The sequence below is a fragment of the Halichoerus grypus genome, chromosome X (genome assembly GCF_964656455.1).
Source record: "Halichoerus grypus chromosome X, mHalGry1.hap1.1, whole genome shotgun sequence".
NCBI classification, from domain to species: Eukaryota; Metazoa; Chordata; class Mammalia; order Carnivora; family Phocidae; genus Halichoerus; species Halichoerus grypus.
In genome coordinates this window covers 74,048,700-74,073,569 of record NC_135727.1, presented here as the reverse complement: position 1 = coordinate 74,073,569, position 24,870 = coordinate 74,048,700, and the positions used below count along the sequence as shown (strand labels likewise).

The window sequence follows — 24,870 nt, the reverse complement described above, 5'->3', positions numbered from 1 at the left end:
TACTTATAGGGTCTATCAAACAAGAAGATCTAACAAATATAAATATTTATGCTCCTAACTTGGGAGCAGCCAATTATATCAACCAATTAAAACCAAGGTAAAGAAACACACTGATAATACTACATTAATAGTAGGGGACTTCAATACCCCACTCACAGCAATGGACAGATCATCTAAGCAGAAGATCAATGAAGAAACAGATTTGAAGGACACATTGGACCAGATGGACTTCACAGATACAGAGCATTCCATCCTAAAGCAACAGAATACACATTCTTCTCGAATGCACATGGAACTTTCTCCCAAACAGATCATATAAAGGGTCACAAATCAGGTCTCAACTGGTACCAAAATACTGGGATTCTTCCATGCATATTTTCAGGCCACAATGCTTTGAAACTTGAAATCAATCACAAGTGGAAATTTGGAAGAAACTCAAACACAAGGAGGTTATAGAGCATCTTATTAAAGAACAAATGGGTCAATCAGGAAATTAAAGAAGAATGAAAAAAATATCATGGAAACTAATGAAAATGAAAATGGAACTGTTCAAACCTTTGGGATACAGCAAAGGCAGTCCTTAGAAGGAAGTGAACTGCAATACAAGCCTCTCCTAAAAAAATAGAAAAATCTCGACCAGCCTTTCTTTTCTGTCTCGGTCATTTCCTTCCTCAGTCTCTTCCTCCTCAGTGTGTTGAAGAAGATAACTGGGTCCGGACCGATGCTGCACCAGCTTTTCCTCGGAAAAGAAAAAGAGGTGGATAAGCAGCAATGAATGTGGATCATGAAATTAACCTCTTAGTGGAGGAAATTCATCGTCTGGGTTCAAAAAATGCTGATGGGAAGTTAAGCATAAAATTTGGGGTCCTCTTCCGAGACGACAAATGTACCAACCTCTTTGAAGCATTGGTAGGAACTCTCAAAGCTGCAAAACGAAGAAAGATTGTTACATACCCAGGAGAGCTACTTTTGCAAGGTGTTCATGATGATGTGGACATTATATTGCTGCAGGATTAATGTGGTTTGCATATCTTTGTTTATTGTTATTTTTTGTTTCTGGTAAACCAGAATATTAAGTCAAAGGACAAACACGAGCATACTTAATGTATTTTTATAGAACTTTGTAAACAAAAGGAGACTCTTATTTTAAAAAGTCTGTCTTTTTTATATACCTTGAAAGAAAATTTATATATTACACTGTCAAATAAACAAAACCTATTTTTTTTCCTCAGGAATCTGATTGGAAAAATGTAAGCATTGAGGCTTTTTTGGTAGGGGTGCAAAGGTGTTTCATAAATCATTCTTGGACAATTTCTACAGATATTTGACATTCCATAAAAGCAAGAGGCAAAACTGAAGACCAGCTTCCACAAGGAATATTGTAATGTTTATGTAATAAAAACATGTAACTATGTTAAAAAAATAAAATAAAAAAATAAATAGAAAAAAATAGAAAAATCTCAAATACACAAGCTAACTTTACACCTAAAGGAGCTGGAGAAAGAATAGCAAATAAAGCTTAAACCAAGCAAGAGAAGAGAAATAATAAAGTTTAGAGCAGAAATCAATGAAATAGAAACCAGAACAGTAGGACAGATCAACAAAACAAGAAGGTGGGTCTTTGAAATAATTAGATAAATCCCTAGCCAGTCTTATCAAAAAGAAAAGAGAAAGTACCCAAATTAATAAAATCATGAATGAAAGAGGAGAGATCATGGCCAACACCAATGAAATACAAACAAAGTTAAGAACATATTATGAGCAGCTATATGCCAATAAATTAGGAAATCTGCAAGAAATCGATGCATTCCTGGAAACTTATAAACTCCCAAAACTGAAACAGGAAGAAATAGAAAATCTGAACAGACCCATAACCAGCAAGGAAATTGAAGCAGTAATAAAAAACACCTCAAAAAAAAAAAAAACAAAAACAAAAACAAGAGTGCAGGGCCAGATGGCTTCCCAGGGGAATTCTACCAAACATTTAAAGAAGAAATAATACCTATTCTACTGAAGCTGTTTCAAAAAATAGAAATGGAAGGAAAACTTCTAAACTCATTCTATGAGGCCAGCATTACCGTGATCCCAAAACCAGGCAAAGACCCCATCAAAAAGGAGAACTACAGACCAATATCCCTGATGAATGGATGACAAAATACTCAGCAAGATCCTAGCCAATAGGATACAACAGTACATTAAAAGGATTAGTCACCATGACCAGGTGGAATTTATGTGTGGGATGCAAGGTGTTTCAACATTCACAAATCAATCAATGTTAATAGATCACATTAACAAAAGAAGAGACAAGGATCATATGATCCTCTCAATTGATGCAGAAAAAGCATTTGACAAAATACAGCATCCTTTCCTGATTAAAACTCTTCAAAGTGTAGGGATAGAGGGAACATACTTCAATATCATAAAAGACATCTATGAAAAGCCCACAGTGAATGTCATTCTCAATGGGGAAAAACTGAGAGCTTTTCCCTGAAGGTCAGGAACATGACAGAGATGCCCACTCTCACCACTGTTGTTCAACACAGTACTGGAATCCTAGCCTCAGCCATCAGACAACAAAAAGAAATAAAAAGCATTCAGATTGGCAAAGAAGAAGTCAAATTCTCTCTCTTCCCAGATGACATGATACTTTACATGGAAAACCCCAAAGACTCCACCACCAAATTATTAGAACTCATACAGCAATTCAACAACATGGCAGGATACAAAATCAATACACAGAAATCAGTTGCATTTCTATACAGTAACAATGTAACTGAAGAAATGGCGATTAAAGAATTGATTGCATTTACAATAGCACCAAAAACCATAAGATACCTAGGAATAAACCTAACCAAAGGGGTAAAGGATCTATACACTAGAAACTACAAAACACTTATGAAAGCAATTGAGGAAGACACAAAAAGATGGAAAAACATTCCATGCTTATGGACTGGAAGAATAAACATTGTGAAAATGTCTATGCTGCCCAGAGCAATCTACACTTTCAGTGCAGTCCCTATCAAAATACCATCGACATTTTTGGAGAAATGTCTGTTCATGTCTTCTGCTCAAACAAACTGTTTGTTGCTGAAGGGGAGGTGGGTTGGGGGATGGGTTAACTGGGTGATGGGTATTAAGGTGGGCATGTGATGTGATGAGCACTGGGTGTTATATATAACTGATGAATTATTGAACATTACATCTGAAAGTAAAGTTGTATTATATTTTTGCTAATTAAATTTAAATAAAAAATAATAAAATAAATTAAATTAAATGACCCTAGTAATTTTGTGTCCATTTTCATCATCATCATCATCATTATCATCATCTTCTTACTAATAATAGAAGGTTACATTTAGTGTTTACTTCCAACATTGCAAATACTATGCTTTAGATGCATTATCTTATTTAATCTTCATGATAAGCCTAAGAGGTAAATACTGTATTTGCACCATTTTACAGATGAGAACATTAAAGTCCAGAGACTGAGAAATTTACTCAAGGCTATTCATGCAGGATAAGAAGCAGAGCTGGAATTTTTTTGAGAACTATTTATTCCAAGGCCTCTGCTCTTAATAATGCTACATCATGCTGCCACCTGAACAGCAATGTCTCTGACTAAAGAATAGTATCCCATTTAGGTTGGCAGTTTGGAAATAAGCTGAATTTTGCTAATTCTCTTAGATACTCAGAGACACTTCATTTTTAGTTTTATTTTTAAATTCTTAGGAGTGGATGACAAAAATGTTGGGAACAATTTAGAGAAACACTAGCAGGATGCTCTGATAATACACAGAACTTCCTATCCTTAATCCACCCTCTTCAACACAAATTAACCTGAATTTTAGAGCCTGGTACAAATATTGGTTCCACCTCTTCTTTCTTTTTTTTTACTTTGCAATTTGGAGATTTAATAAATGGTTTGTAATGACAGCATGGGGACAACTTTTACTCAAAAGGTAATAATCACAATGGACTTTTGTAAAAAGTGGGAGAAGAAAGCAACATACACACATACCCATGTGTGTAACACAGGCCCCCCTGCCCCCCATCAGTGAAAATCATCTGAATTTTACATTCCAGTAACTGTCTCCTACAGATCAATATGCCACCTCTTCTTTCTCACTTTGTTTTTGCATTTATAGAATGTAAATTATTAATCTTCCTGATAGCCAGCATTAAGCATCATGAGGCTAAGTGGAGGATGGGAGTACTTACATCTTTTGCTCACATCTTCCTCAGCCCATGGAAAAGGCTGAACATGAAACATGATGAAGGACCCCAAACTGTCCCATGTTCCTCAAACAGTCAGTGTTTGTGAAACATTTCCAAAAATACCAGAATTTTGAGTCATACACTTGAAAGACTTCAAAGACAAACAAAAGGGTAGCAAAAGCAAGTTTTAGAAAATTGAAATAAAGCTTTTAATTTATCATGGCATATGAAGATATAAACTGTACATATATATGTATATATGACATTGATCATTTTTATTCTGAAAGTAATAGCAATATGCCAAAAATAATTTCAAGCTAATTATAAAGTCTTATTTAACATGACTTTTGAGTCTCTTTTTTTTTCTTATTTTACCTTTAGGAAAATACAAGATAAAGCCACTTTCATTTGGCATACAAGCTCATTAACTACATTATTCCTTTTCTTACTTTTATTGTTAGTAAGAGTTTGCAATTCTAATTTGCAGATATATGACATTAAAAATAGCAGAAGAATTATCAATGATATTAATGTACCTGTATCTCAGTCATGTCTCATTATTTTAGCAGAAATTTTACCATCTTGGTCGTACTCATACAGTATACTTATGAGACCAAGTTCATACTTGCATGAGTAAAACCACAGCCATTCTTTGGCAAGTTCTTTACCTTATACCATCCCTCTTCTCTCTTATTCTCCGTGAGTTCTACCTGCAAAAGCAAATGCAAATTCTGTTTGGAAAAACACACTTTAAAATCTGGTCTCAAGGAATTCACATTAAAAGGAAACTTATAAGAAACATTAACTCTTGATTTTTCAAAAAATATTATAAAACAGGCACACAAGTTACCATGAACAAGAGTCAGCAGAAACAATAAACTATAGATGCAGACTCACAAAGATGTTAGATACTAGACTTATTGGAAATAAAATAAGAAATAAACAGATTTAATATGTTTTAAAAATGAAAGCATAATGATAGAAAACTATGAAAAATGAACAGGTGTTATTAAAAGAAAAATAGAACTGAGAACAAAATGTTCACTAAAATAAGAAATCAATAAACAAAAGTGAAAAGAGAATTAGTGAACTGAAAGTTACATGTGAATTATAAAAAATGCATCACAGAAAGACTAAGAGTAAAATATAAGAAAGAGAAGTTTAAAAGCATGATGGATAGAATAAAAGGTCTAACTTGTATCTACTCAAAATTCTGGAAGGGGGGAAATAATGAGAATGATAAAAAGGCAGTATCTGTAGAGATCATAAATGGGAATATTCCAAAATTTATGAAAGCCATCAATCCAAAGATTTAGAAAATACCCTCCACACCACCAAAAAAAATCCCAAACAGAAAAAATAAACAGCCAATCCTAGACACATTGTAGTGAAAGTAAAAACCCTTAACTATAAAGAGAAAATATGGAAAATCTCCAGAGAAAAGACAGATTACCTAAAAAGTAATAACAATTAGACTAATAACAGTCTTCACAGTTCCAACAAAGGAGGCAAGAGGAAGCAGCAGGAGAAAATTGTCAAATTAGCATTGTATATATATAAAAAAACAACCTGCGGGTGCCTGGGTGACACATTTGGTAGAGCATCCAACTCTTGGTTTCAGCTCAGGCCATGATCTCAGGATCCTGAGATTGAGCCTTGTATGTTGGACTTCGTGCTCAGTAGGAAGTCTGCTTGGGATTCTTTCCTTTTTCCTCTCCCCCCCAACACCTCCCAACCTCTCAAATAAATAAATAAAATCTTTAAGGGGCGCCTGGGTGGCTCAGTTGGTTAAGCGACTGCCTTCGGCTCAGGTCATGATCCTGGAGTCCAGGGATCGAGTCCCGCATCGGGCTACCTGCTCAGCAGGGAGTCTGCTTCTCCCTCTCCCACTCCTCCCTCTTGTGTTCTCTCTCTCTCTCACTCTCTCTCTCAAATAAATAAATAAAATCTTTAAAAAAAAATAAAAATAAAAAAAAAATAAAATAAAATAAAATCTTTAAAAAATATATCTTTCAAATACAAAGGAGAAATAAAAGCCTTCAATAAAAGAACATATAAAAATGCCCAGAAGAAAGAAGATGATCAGAGATTGAAGTATGAATGCATGAAGATCTGGTGAGCAAAAAGAGAATAATCATTTGGTAAATTTAAAAACCAATAATTGTACAAAGCAATATAATGATATCTAATTTGTTAATAAAATCAATAAAATAGAATTAAATTTCTGTACATCAAAGGCAAATAAATCAAAGAGTGACTATAGTTGAAATATTCCAGGTAGTGGGATAATCTTTTATTAATCTTATTTTTGCTCAGATATGCTTGTTCAAATTTCTAAGGAAACCCCTAAAATATTAGAAAAGGAGTGAATGATTTCCAAACAAGTAGAGAATAAAGGAATATAGGATAGGGGAGGATACCACCATTAAAACAAAGGCATTAATAGAAGGGAAAAAAAAGAAAAAAGTATAAGGCATAAAATAAAATGGTAGAAATGAATTTAAAATGTAACTATTCATAATGAATGTACATGTAATAAGCACTCCCATTAAAATGCAACAATTTTAAGATTTCATATTTTTTAAAATCCAGCTATATAATGTTTACAAAAGAAACACCCAAAATATAGGGACACAAAGATTAAAAGTCAAACAAACTGAGGGTTGTGGAAAGGGAGCTGGGTGGGGGGATGGGGTAACTGGGTGATAGGAATTAAAGAGGGCATGTGATATGATGAGCACTGGGTGTTATATTCAACTAATGCATCATTGAACATTATATCAAAAACTAATGATGTACTATATTTTGGTACTTGAATTTAAATTAAAAAAGGCAAAGGATGGGAAAATATATACCAGAAAAATACTATTAAAAATAAAGATAACTCGTCTGACATCAGATAAATTATATACATTTTTAAAGTTTTTATGTTTTTATGTTATTAAAGTTTTATTTAAATTCCAGTTAGTTTTCCTATAGTGTAATAGCTTAAGATGTTAAATTTAGTAATTCAAAGCTGCCATACAACACCTGGTGCTCATCACAGCAAATGAACTCCTTAATCCAAGATAGAGGGTCATGACATGTTAAAGAAAGATTATATTTACCAAATTAAAAATTCTAAAGTTCTACAGATGTTTGAACATAGGTTCAAAACACAAAATAAAAGAAATGACTGAAACAAAAGAATATTTTAAAATATACCAGCACTTATTTTCCAATAATTAAAAGGTAAAAGTCACAAAAACTGAGTAAGGATACAGGAGTTTTGTTTTTTTTTTTTAATTTTATTTTATTATGTTATGTTAGTCACCATACATTACATCATTAGTTTTTGATGTAGTGTTTGATGATTCATTGTTTGTGTATAACACCGAGTGCTCCATTCAATATATGCCCTCCTTAATACCCATCACCAGGCTAACCAATCTCCCCAACCCCCTCCCCTGTAAAACCCTCAGTTTGTTTCTCAGAGTCCATAGTCTCTCATGGTTCATCTCCCCTTCCGATTTCCCCCTCTACATTTTTTCCTTCCTACTATCTTCTTTTTTTTTTTTTTTAACATATAATGTATTATTTGTTTCATAGGTATGGGTCTGTGATTCAACAGTCACAATTCACAGTGCTCAACATAGCACATCCCCTCCCCAATGTCTATCACCCAGCCACCCCATCCCTCCCACCCCCCAGCACTCCAGCAACCCTCAGTTTGTTTCCTGAGATTAAGAATTCCTCATATCAGTGAGATCATATGATACTTCTCTTTCTCTGATTGACTTATTCGTTCAGCATAATACCCTCTAGTTCCATCCACGTCATTGCAAATGGCAAGATTTTGTGGGTTTTGATGGCTGCATAATATTCCATTCTGTGTGTGTGTGTGTGTGTGTGTGTGTGTGTGTGTGTATACATATATATACACCACATCTTCTTTATCCATTCATCTGTCAATGGACATCTTGGCTCTTTCCATAGTTTGGCTATTTTGGACATTGCTGCTATAAACATTGGGGTGCCCCTTCGGATGACTACATTTGTATCTTTGGGGTAAATACCCAGTAGTGCAATTGCCGAGTCATAGGGTAGCTCTATTTTCAACTTTTTGAGAAAACTCCATACTGTTTTCCAGAGTGGCTGCACCAGCTTGCATTCCCACCAACAGTGTAGGAGGGTTCCCCTTTCTCCGCATCCAGGCGAACATCTGTCTTTTCCTGACTTGATAATTTTAGCCATTCTGACTGGTGTGAGGTGGTATCTCATTGAGGTTTTGATTTGGAGTTCCCTGATGCCGAGTGATGTTGAGAACTTTTTCATGTGTCTGTTGGCCATTTGGATGTCTTCTTTGGAAAAATGTCTGTTCATAACTTCTGCCCATTTCTTGATTGGATTATTTGTTCTTTGGGTGTTGAGTTTGATAAGTTCTTCAAAGATTTTGGATATTAGCCCTTTATCTGATATGTCATTTGCAAATATCTTCTCCCAATCTGTCGCTTGACTTTTGGTTTGTTGACCGTTTCCTTTGCTGTGCAAAAAGCTTTTTATCTTGGGGCGCCTGGGTGGCTCAGTCGTTGAGCGTCTGCCTTTGGCTCAGGTCATGATCCCAGGGTCCTGGGATTGAGCCCCGCATCGGGCTCCCTGCTCTGCGGGAAGCCTGCTTCTCCCTCTCCCACTCCTCCTGCTTGTGATCCCTCTCTCACTGTGTCTCTCTCTGTCAAGTAAGTAATAAATAAAATCTTTAAAAAAAAAAAAAAAGCTTTTTATCTTGATGAAGTCCCAATAGTTCATTTCTGCCCTTGCTTCCCTTGCCTTTGGCAATGTTTCTAGGAAGAAGTTGCTGCGGCTGAGGTCGAAGAGGTTGCTGCCTGTGTTCTTCTCAAGGATTTTGGTAGATTCCTGTCACACATTTACGTCTTTCATCCATTTTGAGTCTATTTTTGTGTGTGGTGTAAGGAAATGGTCCAGTTTCATTCTTCTGCATGTGGCTGTCCCATTTTCCCAGCACCATTTGTTGAAGAGACTTTTTTCCATTGGACATTCTTTCCTGCTTTGTCAAAGATTAGTGGACCATAGAGTTGAGGGTCCATTTCTGGGCTCTCTATTCTGTTCCATTGATCTATGTGTCTGTTTTTGTGCCGGCACCATACTGTCTTGATGATGACAGCTTTGTAATAGACCTTGAAGTCCAGAATTGTGATGCCACTGGCTTTGCTTTTCTTTTTCAACATTCCTCTGGCTATTCGGGGTCATTTCTGGTTCCATACAAATTTTAGGATTATTTGTTCCATTTCTTTGAAAAAAGTTAATGGTATTTTGATAGGGATTGCATTAAATGTGTAGATTGCTCTACGTAGCATTGACATTTTCACAATATTTCTTTTTCCAATCCATGAGCATAGAATATTTTTCCATTTCTTTGTGTCTTCCTCAATTTCTTTCACGAGTATTCTATAGTTTTCTGAGTACAGGTTCTTTGCCTCTTTGGTTAGATTTATTCCTAGGTATCTTATGGTTTTGAGTGCAATTATAAATGGGATCGACTCTTTTAATTTCTCTTTCTTCTGTCTTGTTGGAGTACAGAAATGCAACTGATTTCTGCGCATTGATTTTATATCCTGTCACTTTACTGAATTCCTGTATGAGTTCTAGCAGTTTTGGGGTGGAGTCTTTTGGGTTTTCCACATAAAGTAAAGTAGCATATCATCTTCAAAGAGAGAGAGATTCACTTCTTCACTGCCAATTCAGATGGCTTTTATTTCTTTTTGTTGTCTGATTGCTGTGGCTAGGACTTCTAATACTATGTTGAATAGCAGTGGTGATAGTGGACATCCCTGCCATGTTCCTGACATTAGGGGGAAAGCTCTTAGTTTTTCACCATTGAGAATGATATTCACTGTGGGTTTTTCATACATGGCTCTTATGATATTGAGGTATGTACCCTCTATCCCTAGACTCTGAAGAGTTTTGATCAAGAACGGATGTTGTACTTTGTCAAATGCTTTTTCTGCATCTATTGAGAGGATCATGTGGTTCTTGTTCTTTCTTTTATTAATGTATTGTATCACATTCCTTGATTTGTGGATGTTGAACCAACCTTGCAGCCCAGGAATAAATCCCACTTGGTCGTGGTGAATAATCCTTTTAATGTGCTGTTGGATCCTACTGGCTAGCATTTTGTTGAGAATTTTTGCATCCATGTTCATCAGGGATATTGTTCTGTAATTTTTTGATGGGGTTTTGTCTGATTTGGGTATCAAGGTAATGCTGGCCTCATAAAATGAGTTTGGAAATTTTCCTTCCATTTCTACTTTTTGGAACAGTTTCAGAAGAATAGGTATTAATTCTTTAAATGTTTGGCAGAATTTCCCTGGAAAGACTTCTGGCCCTGGGCTCTTGTTTGTTGGGAGATTTTTTATTACTGCTTCAATTTCCTTAATGGTTATGGGTCTGTGCGGCTTTTCTATTTCTTCCTGGTTCAGTTTTGGTAGTTGATACATCTCTAGGAATGCATCCATTTTTTCCCCAGATTATCTAATTTGCTGGCATATAGTTGCTCATATGTTCCTATAATTGTTTGTATTTCTTTGGTGTTGGTTGTGATCTCTCCTCTTTCATTCATGATTTTATTTATTTGGGTCCTTTCTCCTTTCTTTTTGATAAGTCTGGCCAGAGGTTTATCAATCTTATTAATTCTTTCAAAGAACCAGCTCCTAGTTTCATTGATCTGGTCTACTGTTCTTTTGATTTCTATTTCATTGATTTCCGCTCTGATTTTTATTATTTCTCTTCTCCTGCTGGGTTTAGGCTTTATTTGCTGTTCTTTCTCCAGCTCCCTTAGATGTAGGGTTAGGTTGTGTATTTGACACCTTTCTTGTTTCTTGAGAAAGGCTTATACTGCTATAAACTTTCCTCTTAGGACCGCCTTTGCTGCAACCCAAAGATTATAAAGAGTTGTGTTTTCATTTTCATTTGTTTCCATGATTTTGTAAATTCTTCTTTAATTTCCTGGTTGACCCATTCATTCTTTAGTAGGATGCTCTTTATCCTCCATGTATTTGAGTTCTCTCAGACTTTCCTCTTGTGATTGAGTTCTAGTTTCAAAGCATTGTGGTCTGAAAATATGCAGGGAATGATCCCAATCTTTTGGTACTGGTTGAGACCTGATTTGTGACCTAGGATGTGATCTATTCTGGAGAATGTTCCATGGGAACTAGAGAAGAATGTGTATTTTGTTGCTTTGGGATGGAATGTTCTGAATATATCTGTGAAGTCCATTTGGTCCAGTGTGTCATTTAAAGCCTTTATTTCCTTGTTGATCTTTTGCTTAGATGATCTGTCCATTTCAGCGAAGGGGGTGTTACAATCCCCTACTATTATTGTATTGTTGTCAATGTGTTTCTTTGATTTTGTTATTAATTGCCTTATATAATTGGCTGCTCCCATGTTAGGGGCATAGATATTTACAATTGTTAGATCTTCTTGTTGGATAGACCCTTTAAGTAGGTTATAGTGCCCTTCCTCATCTCTTATTATAGTCTTTGGTTTAAAATCTAATTTGTCTGATATAAGGATTGCCACCCCAGTTTTCTTTTGATGTCCACTAGCATGGTAAATCGTTTTCCACTCCTTCACTTTCAATCTGGAGGTGTCTTTCAGTCTAAAATGAGTCCCTTGCAGGCAGCATATCCAATTTGATACCCTGTGTCTTTTGATTGGGGCATTTAGCCCATTTACCTTCAGGGAAACTATTGAAAGATAAGAATTTAGTGCCATTGTATTGCCTGTAAGGTGACTGTTACTGTATATTGTCTCTATTCCTTTCTGGTCTATGTTACTTTTAGGCTCTCTCTTTGCTTAGAGAACCCCTTCCAAATTTCTTGTAGGGCTGGTTTGGTGTTTGCAAATTCTTTTAGTTTTTGTTTGTCCTGGAAGCTTTTGATCTCTCCTTCTATTTTCAATGACAGCCTACCTCATATAGTATTCTTGGCCACATATTTCTCTCATTTAGTGCTCTGAAGATATCATGCCAGTCCTTTCTGGCCTGCCAGGTCTCTGTGGATCAGTCTGCTGCCAACCTAATGTTTCTACCATTGTAGGTTACAGACCTCTTGTCCCAAGCTGCTTTCAGGATTTTCTCTTTGTCTCTGAGATTTGTTTTACTATTAGATGTCGAGGTGTTGACCTATTTTTATTGTTTTTGATAGGGGTTCTCTGTGCCTCCTGCATTTTTACGCCTTTTTTCTTCCTCAAATTAGGAAAGTTCTCTGCTATAATTTGTTCCAATATACGTTCTGCCCCTCTCTTTCTTTCTTCTTCTTCTGGGATCCCAATTATTCTAATATTGTTTCATCTTATGGTATCACTTATCTCTCAAATTCTGCCCTTGTGATCCAGTAGTTATTAATCTCTCTTTTTCTCAGCTTCTTTATTCTCCATCATTTGGTCTTCTATATCACTAATTCTCTCTTCTGCCTCATTTATCCTAGCACTTAGAGACTCCATTTTTGATTGCATCTCATTAATAGCCTTTTTGATTTTGACTTGGTTAGATTTTATTTCTTTTATTTCTCCAGAAAGCGTTTCTCTAGTATCTTCCATGCTTATTTCAAGCCCAGCTAGTATCTTTATAATCATCATTCTGAACTCTAGTTCTAACATCTTACTAATGTCTGTATTGATTAGGTCCCTGGCAGTCGGTACTCCCTCTTGTTCTTTTTTTTGAGGTGAGTTTTTCCATCTTGTCATTTTGTCCAGAGGAGAATAGATGAATGAGAGAACAAAATGCTAAAAGAGTAACAACGACCCCAGAAAAATATACACTAAACAAATCAGAATAGACCCAAAAGTGGGGGGAAAAGAAAGGGAAAGAAAGAAAAAAAAAACAATATGATCAAATATGATCAGGCTGGTGCATAGATCAGTGCCACACACTAGATTTTGGGTGTATTTTGGTCTGTTAGAAGAAACTGCCTCCCAAAATTTTAAAGAAAGATAAACTTATATATGTACAAAAATCAGGGTAAATATGATGAAGGGATGGAATATGAATGTAAAGATGAAAATTATAAAAATTTTATAAAAGGAATTTAAGATAAAAAGTTGGTTGAAAAAAGAAAGAAGAGAAAATTTTTTTAAAAAGGGAGAGAATGTGATCAGGCAGGAGACTAGAACAAAGCCATACACTAGAGATTTAGGGCATATTTTGGTCTGTTAGAAGAAACTGTATCCCAAAATTTTAAAGAGAGAACAACTTATATATATATACCAAAAATAAGATTAACTACAATGAAGGGACAGAATATGACTCTAAAAATGAAAAATAAAAAAGATTTTTTAAAAAGGGACTGATAAGATATTGGTTGAAAAAGGGAAAAAAAATTCCAAAAAAATAGAAAAAGAAAAAAAGAAAATAAAAAAAAATTAACTTTGAATGACTAAAGAATCATGGCAGAAAAAGGCTATGAATTCTATGTGCTGTATTCCCCTAGTGCTGGAGTTCTGCTGCTCTCATTGATCAGTAAACTTGGTCTTGGCTGGATGTTCTTGTTGATCTTCTGGGGGAGGGGCCTCTTGCCATGATTCTCAAATGTCTTTGCCCTAGGCAAAATTGCCCGACCCTTGCCAGTGGCCGGGCTAAGAAACCTGGTCAGGTTTTGCTCTTGGTAGGTTTTGTTCCCTGAAAGCTTTCTGTACAGCTTTGGAGGACAAGAAGGAAAATGTCAGCCTCCAAATCTCTGCCCCAGAGAAGCTGAGAACTCGGGGCCCCACTCCTCAGTGAGCTCCCAGAGAAAAACAGTCAATCACTCCTGTCTCCTCGGTCTCTGGCCGTACTCCATGCTCACCCAGCCTGTGACTGAGCATTTCTATCTCTGGGACATGACCCCGTTTGAGTCTCCAAACCCAGCAGATTCCTGTGGTGTGCTCCTGCGCTGCTCCTCCCAGGGGAGGAAGGGGAGTCTCCCCAGATTTGCCGCTTGTTGGGTCCCTGCTGGAAGAGCAGTAGCCAGACTGTGCTCTGGATCATGGTTTTGGCATCCTTGATCTGAGAGCCCACTCCTCGGCTCCATCTTTGCAGCCAGCTTCCCCACTCCGATATCTGGGAGCTCTGCTGCACTCAGGCACCCCTTGTCTTTCTGTGACCCTCGGGGTCCTGAGACCACACTGTCCCAGCGAGGGTTCCACCCCCCCCCTTAGCCACTGGAGCGATGTCCCTCAGCAGAGCCAACTTCTAAAAGTTCCGATTTTGTGCTCCACTGCTCTATCACTTGCCGGTAGCTGGATGAGGAGACTCCCTCCCCCCGTGGTCTATCTCCCCAAACATCACCTCAGATTTACTTCTCCGCACATCCTACCTTCCAGAAAGTGGTGACTTTTCTCTTCAGAGAGTTGCTGCTATTCTTTTCTTCAATCTCCTGTTGTGTTTGTAGGTGTTTAGAATGGTTTGATACCTATCTAGCTGAATTCCTGGGATCAGACAAAATTTAGGTCTCTTACTCCTCTGCCATCTTGCTCCTCCTCCCAGGATACAGAAGTTTTGATCAACACAATTAACTGGCTTGATCTACTGTACATATATGGAAAACTGAGTCCAAGATTAGCAGAATATATATTCTTTTTAGGCATATGTGTAATATTAGCAAAAGCTGAACATGTACTAGACCATAAGCATGTTCAATATATATCAAATTAGTATCATACAGGCAATATTTTCTGATGATTAAATTGGTAACTAACATAAAAATCAGTAATAAAAGGATAACTTAAAATAACCTAATTTATATTTGAAAATGTAAAAACACTCTTCTAATTAAATAAATATCATTGAAGAAATTAAATGGAATTTATAAACATTTAATTGAAGAATAATGAAAAAACTTATCAAAATATGTGGAATGCAGCTAAAGCAGTGTTTAGGTTGAAGCCAAAAAAGCTTCTACTAGAAATGAGTAAAAGCTGAAAAATAATGATTTTAGCATTAGATTTAAAATGTTAAGTATAAAAATAATAAATTGAAAAAAGGAGAGAAATAATAAATATAAGAACATTAATGAAATAGAAAATGAAGGTACAATAGGGAGGGTCAAACAAATTAGAATTTGTTTCTTCACAACAACTGCTAAAAATGATAAGCCTCTGAAATTATATATGAAAAAAAGAGAAAGAAATAAATAATATTGGGAATCAAAAAGAATCCATAACTATAGAGAGTGATGACATTAAAATAATAAGAGAAAATTATGAATAATTTTATACTAAAAATTTGAAAACATAAGTAAAGTGGACAAATTCTTAGAAAAATATATGGATCAAAACAGACTAAATAAAAAATTTGAATTCTTCTATGACAATTAAACAAATGCAATGAGCAGTTAAAAAGTTTTCCTACTAAGAAAATATCAGGTTCAGGGCGCCTGGGTGGCTCAGTTGGTTGAGCGACTGCTTTCGGCTCAGGTCATGATCCTGGAGTCCCAGAATCGAGTCCCGCATCGGGCTCCCTGCTCAGCGGGGAGTCTGCTTCTCCCTCTGTCCCTCCCCCCTCTCATGTACTCTCTCTCTCTCTCAAATAAATAAATAAAATCTTTAAAAAAAAAAAAAGAAAATATCAGGTTCAAATTGTTTTACAGGCAAATTCTATCAATCATTTAAAGAATAAATCATGCCAATTTTATACTAACAAAAATCAGAAGAAAGACAGCATATTCTGCAATGCATTTTATGAGTCTATAACTATTATACAAAAATACAGAAGTCAAAGACCCCAAATAGCCAAAGTAATCTTGAAAAAGAAAAGGAAAGCTGGAGGCATCACAGTTCCAGACTTCAGGCTATACTACAAAGCTGTAGTCATCAAGACAGTGTGGTACTGGCAGAAAAACAGACACATTGATCAATGGAACAAAATAGAAAACCCAGAAATGAACCCACAACTATATGGTCAACGAATTTTTGACAAAGCAGGAAAGAATATTCAATGGAATAAAAGACAGTCTCCAACAAATGGTGTTGGGAAACCTGGACGGCAACAAAGGAATGAAACTGGACCACTTTCTTATGCCATACACAAAAATAAATTCCAAATGTATGAAAGAACTAAATGTGAGAAAAGAAACCATCAAAATCCTAGAGGAGAACACAGGCAGGAACCTCTTAAAATTGGCCTTAGCAACTTCTTACTAGATATGTCTCCTGAAGCAAGGGAAACAAAGGCAAAAATAAACTATTGAGATTTCATCAAGATAAAAAGCTTCTGCACAATGAAGGAAACAATCAACAAAACTAAAAGGCAACCTATGGAATGGGAGAAGATATTTGCAAATGACATATCTGATAAAGGGTTAGTATTCAAAATCTATAAAGAATATATAAAACTCAACACCCAAAAAAGAATTATCCATTAAGAATGGCCAGAAGACATGAATAGACATTTTTCCAAAGTACACAGATAGATGGCCAATCAACACATGAAAAGATGCTCAACATCAGGGAAATACAAATCAAAACTATGATGAGATATCACCTCACACCTGTCAGACTGGCTTAAATTAACAAAACAGGAAACAACAGGTGTTGGCTAGGATGCAGAGAAAGGGGAATCTTCCTACACTCTTAGTGGGAATGCAAACTGGTGCAGCCAACGTGGAAAACAACATAGAGGTTATTCAAAAAGTTCAGAATAGAACCTAGCCTATGATCCAGCAATTGCACTACTAGGTATTTACCCAAAGGATACAAAAATACTGATTTAAAGGGATATATGTACCCTGAGGTTTATAGCAGCATTATCAACAATAGCCAAATTTAGGAAGAGCCCAAATGTCCATCCATCAACTGATGAATGGATGAAGATGTGGGGTACATCTCTCTCTCTCTCTCTGTATATATATATATATATATATATATATATATATACACATATATATATTCAATTATATCAAATTACATATTTCTCTAATATTTAATTAATAGATATAATCTAATAATTATATCAAATTAGCTATATATCTCTACAAATTTATATATATTTAATGGAATATAACTCAGCCATATAAAAGAATGAAATCTTGCCATTTGCAATGACATGGATGAACTAGAGAGTATTATGGTAAGCAAAGTCAGTCAGTCAGAGAAAGACAAATACCATATGATTTCATTCACATGTGGAATTTGAGAAACAAAACAGATGAACATATGGTGGGGGTAGAGGCAAACCAGAGAAGAGACTCTTAAGTATAGAGAACAAACTGAGGGTTACTGGAGGGGAGGTGGACGGGGGGATGTGTTAAATGGGTGAGAGGTTGAAGAGGGCACTTGTAGTGATGACCACTGGGTGTTGTATGTAAGTGATAAGTCACTAAATTCTACACATGAAACAAATATTACACTGTACATTAACTAGCTGGAATTTAAATGAAAACTTGAGAATAAAAACACAAAACAACAAAAACAAAAAACAAAAATACAGAAATCAACTTTTTAAAAGGAAAATTATAGCCATTTTCAATTATAAACATAACTTTTATAAAAAACAAAATCTAACAATTCACTAAAAGAAAATCATCTTGGAGTTATACTAGAAATGCAAGTGATTTTAGCATTTAAAAAATTACTGTAATTTACCACATTATCAGTTTAAAGGAGGAAACCATATCACTATCTCATTATGTAGAAAATATACTTGATGAAATTTAATCTCTTTCTGATTAAAAACTCTTACCAAAAAAAAAAAAAAAAAAAGAGTAGTAGGGAAGTTCCTCAATTGGTTAAAAGATATCTAGGGGAAAAAATCTTTATCAAATATTATATCAACAATGAAACATTAAAATTTAAATTTAGTGATAAGACAAAGGTAACTACTATTACCACTTTCTTATTGTACTGAAAGTCCTTGCCAAACAGGACAAAAATAAATAAATAAAACTAATAAGAATTGAAAAGGAAGAAAAAAAACTTTATTATTTGCAGACTATATAACTCTCCACACAGAAAATACATGGAAACTCAGACAAATTGTCAAAGTTGAGGAGAGACCTCTCCAGGGATTCCTGATGTAAGATCACTATACACAACCCAATTGCATTTAGAAAAAAAACTGCAATGAACAAAAAGGATGTGTTGTTTTAAAATATATATATAACATTTAATAAAAAGCATAGAGATTGGAAAGAAAAATAAAACTGTACCTACTTGTGGATAATATAATTTTTATGTAGAAAACACCAAGGAATTTTACAGAAATCTTCCTAGAACATAAGTGAATTTAGCAAAGTTGTATGATATAAGACCAATATGCAAAAATCAATCACATTTCTGTATACTGACAATGGACATGGGGAAACTGAAACTAGAAACATAACACCATTTATAATCATTCCAAAGCAAATGATAGGGTTAAGTTTATACTTAACAAAACATGTACAGGATGTGTATGCTGCAAACTACAAAGCACTGATGAAAGAAATCAAGGTAGACCTAAATAAATGGAGAGATATACCATGTTCATGAATTGGAAGACTCAACATAGTAAAGATGTCAATTCTCTACCCTGAAAGACTTACAGGTTTCATTAAATTATTATGAAAATTCCAGCAAAGATTTTTGGAGACACAGACAAGTTTATTCTAAAATTTGTATGAGGAGACAAAAGCCCTAGAATGGGTAAAACAATGTTTAAAAAGAAGAATAAAGTTTGGGATCACTCTAACTCATATTAAGACCTATAATGCAGCTATAGTAATCATTACAGTATGGTATTGGTGGAGGCATAGACACACAGAGCAGTGGAATAGAATATAGAACATAGAAATAGACTCACATAAGTACGACAAACTAATGTTTAAAAAGATGCAAAAATAACTTAACAATTACACAAATAGTGCTGAAGCAACTGAACATCCATAGATATAATAAAAGAATCTGAACCTAAATCTAACAACTTATACAAAAATTACTTCAAGTATGTCATAGATATAAAAAACAAAGATATGAAATTTCTAGGGGAAAAAATGGGAGAAAATCTTCAGGATTTAGGGCTATGCAAAAAGTTTTTAGTCTTGACACCAACAGCAGTATCCATAAAAGAAAAACTTGACAAATTGGACCTCATCAAAATTATAAACTTTTGATCTGTGAAAGTCCTTTTAAGGAGGAGGAAAACAAGCTACAGCCTAGAGGAAAATATTTGCAAACCAATAACCAACAAAGAACTAGTATCTAGACTATATAAAAAAGTCTCGAATTTCAACAGTCAAAATAAAATACAAAACACTAAAACAATCATATTTAAAAATGCACAAAAGTCATTTTACTGAAGAGGATACACAAATGGCAAATACTTGAAATGTTCAACATCACTAGCCATTAAGGAAATGCCAATTAAACTCATGAGACATCACTATATACCTATTAGAATGTATTAGAATGGCTAAAATAAAAATCCATTGACAATAAAAACTTCTGGTGACAATAAGCAGAAACTGGATCAAACATATATTGCTGGTAGGAATATAAAGTTACAGAGCTCTGGAAAACAGTTTAGCAGTTTCTCATAAAAATAAACAGTCAGTTACTACATAATCTAGCAATTGTACTCCTGGGCCTTTACTCTGTAGAAATGAAAACTTATGTTCACACAAAACTATAGATGAATGTTCATACAACCTTATTTATAGAAACAAAAACTTGAAAAAAACCTAGATGTCCTTCAACAAGTGAATGGTTAGACAAACTGGTACATCCATAGTGATACTACTTGGCAATAAAAACTAGTAATACATGCAATGACTTGCATGAATCTCCAGAGAATTATTCTGACTGAAAAAAAGGCTGATCTCAAAAGGCCACACACAATGATTACATTGACATAACATTCTTAAAATGACAAAATTATGAAAGTGAAGAACTGATTGGTGATTGCCAGGTATTAGGGATGGCGTGGGAGTGGGGATTAGGGGGAGGAAGGTAGCTATAAAAGGGCTACAAGAATGATACTTGTGGTGATAAAACTCTTCTGTATCTTAACTGTATTAATGTCAATATAATGGCTGTACTATTGTACTATAGTTTTGCAAAATGTTACTACAGGGAAAACTAAGTTAATGGAATATGAGATCTCTATTATTCCTTAAAACTGGATGTGAATCTATAAATATCTTAAAGTAAGGTGTTTAATTAAAAAGACAAACGATAAGAGACTCTTAATCTCAGGAAACAAACTGAAGGTTGCTGGAGTGGAGGGGGGTGGGAGGGATAGGGTGGCTGGGTGATGGACATTGGGGAGGGTATGTACTATGATGAGCACTGTGAATTGTGTAAGACTGATGAATCGCAGACCTGTGCCCCTGAAACAAATAATACATTATATGTTAAATTTAAAAATTTTTTAAATACCATTTATGGGGCACTGACCCTATAATGTAGGCATTATTAATCTTATTTTATAACTGAGGAAGTTAAGGTTCAAAAAAATGGAGTGACCTCATCAAGGTCACAGAAGAAATGACAAAGGTGGGATTTGTTTCTCAAAATACTCATTGATATTGCAGTAAACAAGTTACTCTGTTTTCTTGGGCATCAATTCTCTCATCTAAAATGTATAGTATATAAATGTTTTATAGGCAAAGCATGGTAACATGCCATTTCACTTGACCTATAAAAATAACCCTGGGAGATTAGTACTATTAACACACCCTTTTACACTTAAGGAAACCAAGGATAATAGGTGCTAAATAACCAGTCAATACAGCTCCTCTCTACAGCTAGTCACTGAGCTGTATGACTTTGAGCAAATTTCTTCCCTTTCCTGGGCCTATTTTCCCATCTGAAATGAGTAAATTGGATTAGGTAATTTCTAAAGGGTTTGTGTACTCTATCTCAGATTTTAAGGCCCAACCATAAACACCTCAGGTCAAGTTGAAATTATGTTCAAAAGGCTAGATTACCAAAGTGAGGGAGATGAAGTATATTTTACTTATATAAATATGGTGATATTTTTAGCCACAAATGTCATTTGGGGCCTTAGATTCTTGGGAGAAATGAATCCCTGAATTTGAACTCTCAGATAAGCCAGTTTCAGAAAGTTGTCTATTTCCTTATAGTTCATATTGACATTAGTGATAGCACATGGGGCCATGGAAAAGGTAAAGGCCCAGGAGTCAGGAGGCCTAAATGAATCAATTCCCATTGCTGTGAAATAGGTGGGTGATGAGTAGGCTGGCATTGAGAAAGATGTTTTTTAATGTTCTCCTAGTAATAATGTTTCATGAGTCAAAAGACTGGTGGTCCATATTCATTAAGATTTGGAGACTGGAACCAAAACTGGAATCCAGTAAGAATGTCACTTGTTTATTCCACAGGACCAGGATCCTAGACACTTCCTCCTTGAGAGAAAACTGACTCGTATGAAACACGTGGGAGACACTAAAGAGATTCCGCTCTGAATAATTTAGAATAAGAAGAGAGCGAATGCATTTGAAGGAGTGACTTATTTAGATTTTTACAAAAAAAAAAAAAAAAAACCCAGAGAGACAGAAAGTCAAACTATTGTAACTATTCCAGGAAGATGCAGCTGCTCAGGACATGGTGTTTATCTGCCTGGACCAGCGGTGTTTGCTCCAGCAAGAAATGGCAATGATACATACAAAAGCCATGGAGATGCACTGCCATTCTTCCTGGCACAGTGTGTTGCCAAGACCAATTCTATTCCATAAGAAATTGTGTAATGTTCAAAAGGACCTTATTCCACAAAGCTGTAAACATCTGAAAGTACTAATGACAATTAGGATTTTTTCTAGGCACCTGATGATCATTTAGTTACAAAGAACTGGATTTATATTTTCCTTCTTCCATTTAGCCACTCCTCTGTTTCTTGTTCTTTTCACCAACTCTGCTAATACTCACTTTCTCATCTCCTTTTCTTCACTTTTCTGTTTTCTTTTTCCTTATTCTTTGTCTTTTTTTTAAGTTTTCATTTAAATTCTGGTTAACATTCAGTGTAATATTAGTTTCAGATGTACAATTTAGTTATTCAACACTTACATACAACACCTGGTGCTCATCACAGTGCACTCCTTAATCCTCATCACCTATTTCACCCACCCACCTCCCCTCTGGTAGCCATCTGTTTACTCTTTATAGTTAAGAGTCTAATTTTTGGTTTGTTTCTTTTTCTTCTTTGCTCATTTCTTTTGTTTCTTAAATTCCACATATGAGTGAAATCATGTGGCATTTGTCTTTCTCTGACTGACTTATTTCACTTAGCATAATAGTCTCTAGATCCATCCACACTGTTGCAAATGGCAAAATTTCATTCTTTTTTTTATGGCTGAGTAATATTCCATTGTGTGTGTGTGTGTGTGTGTGTGTGTGTGTGTGTGTGTACCACATCTTCTTTATTTATGCCTTCTTCTCCTCTTCTGTCTCCTCCCTTTCTTTCATATTTTCCTCTCTTCTCTTTCCTTCATGTCCTCTCTTCTCTTCTATTTTCTCTTACTCCATTTTATCTTCATTTGTTCTCTTCTCCCTTACCTAATTACCAGTGATGCCAAGAAACTTACCTATGGTCATTTTCCTCTTTCCAAGAACATTGAAACTCCAACCAGATATATGGAAGAAAATTCCACATGACTAAGAAAAGGTCCAAAAAGCCATTACAGATATTCCCCCCACCAAATTCTAGCCACTGCACTTCTACTAGCCATCTCCTTGCCTCCCATGTTTTCCCTAATTCTCTCATTGCTTGGTATCCATTCACTGAATTGCTGCTGCTATTATCAAAAACTCTGTAATTGGGAGCTAGCTGTGTGTAAGCTCTGTACCGAATTAATATTCAGGTCCCTTCTCCAAGGAGATTTATAGGCCATGACAGATAACACTTGATACAAACAGATGAAAGGACATACAATGTTAAAATGTTAGAGCAGGAGACCATGAGTTCTATACCTTTCATGTTATGGTACTGGAAATTAGGGCAGTATCTTGCAGCCATCAGAGGCTAGATCATGTGGGGGCCTGGTAGACTTTAGTAGAGACTTAAGATGATGTTTTAACTGCAGTGGGCAGCCCCTTATTGTTCACATGTCCTTGAGCAAAGGGCTGGGTCTCATTTCTTTCCATAATATTAACATCAAGTACAGGACTCTCTCTAGTGAATGAGTATTGATTGACTTCCAGGTTAGGGCAGGCAGGATCCTACATTGTACCTCTAGAAACTTCTCTGTTCAAATGTAAAATGGAGTTAATAACAAGGACTCCCTCATATAGTTAATGTGAGGATTAAATGAGATAATCTATGTATAGTCCAAAAGTCTAAAATATGTACTGTCTAGCTCTTTACAGAAAATATTTGTCCACCCCTGGCCTAGAATAGTGCCTATCACATGGTGGGCCCCCAATAAATATTTTGTGCCTGACATATAAAAAGTACTGTGTATGGAGAATATAGTCAATAATATTGTAATAACAATATGTGGTAAAAAAAAAAAAAGAGTGCTATGTAGTCTTTAGCTATTATAACTATTTGTACATATATTCCCAGAAATGTTAGCTCAACTGTAGAGTTTTTCTGAATAATCCAAAGATTATAGACAGTATGGATGAGTGGGTATCAGGCCTGTCTTGACTCTGGCCCTACTCCAAAATAGTTTCTCAGCCTCAGCCTATTGACATTTTTGGCCATATAATTCTTCATTGTATATGAGTGGGTAGGAGGTGGGAAGGTTGCCCTGTGTATTGTAGGATGTTTAGCAGCATTCTGGCTCTCTATTCACTAGATAGTAGTATCATTCCTTCCCCCAATATGACAACTAAAATATCTCCAGGCATTGTCACATGTTCCCTGGGGGGCAAATTTTTCCCATTAAGAACTAAAGGGATACCAAAATACAAAGCAATGTGCTAGCTAATTTGAACTCACAGGAGGTCCAGGGTAGCTGATGTCTTCATTTAGGTGCTGGTTGCTCAATTCTGTGTGAGGAGAAGGGGGAAAGGCATATAAGAGAGTTTTCAGTTTGAATCTAAATTAGAATTCAGACAGGTGTAGCATGTCTGGTAAACTAGTGAGCAGTCCTGACAGAGGTCAAGGGTCAAGGTCAAGGTCTCCTCAAATCAAACATTCTGAAGAAGGTGACAGATTTGAAGAGCTTTTGAAAGAGCTCTTTTGCTGCAAACTCTGAATGATTAAGAGCTCAGTAGTGCTGATTAGGGACATCTCTGATAAGGCAGAAGGAACATGAGGGAAAAGTACTTTCTTCTTCTTTGACACAGGCATCCTGATAGCTTTGGCATAATGAGGGCTCCAGGCATGTTGTATAGGGGAGGCTGCAAGACTAGGTATAACAGAGGTAGTGAAGAGGAAGTGTGGATATAAATACATGTGAAATATATGAGAACCCTGGAAATATTTAGAGGATATGTGGGGTCAAGAATAAGTTAAATTTATAATTTTCCTATATTCTTCATGTGTCATATTTAATACCACAAGTTGGTGAGGCCTAAAGAAATCCAGGACACTGGCAGATATTGGTCAGTACACATTTGTTTAATAAAGTGATTAACAAGTGGATGGATCTCCAGATGATGAGCATATGAATACTTTAGAGAAAGGAGATCTTGCTTCCAATTCCCCAATTTAACCTTGTGTATGTTTTTCCCTTCACTTGACCT

At 35.6% G+C, this 24,870-nt stretch overlaps 1 pseudogene; it reads left to right on the top strand.

Annotated features, from left to right (window-relative positions):
- The first annotated feature begins 691 nt into the window (after positions 1 to 691).
- On the top strand, positions 692 to 1,131 carry LOC118521886 (costars family protein ABRACL pseudogene; annotated as a pseudogene).
- Positions 1,132 to 24,870: the final 23,739 nt, after the last annotated feature.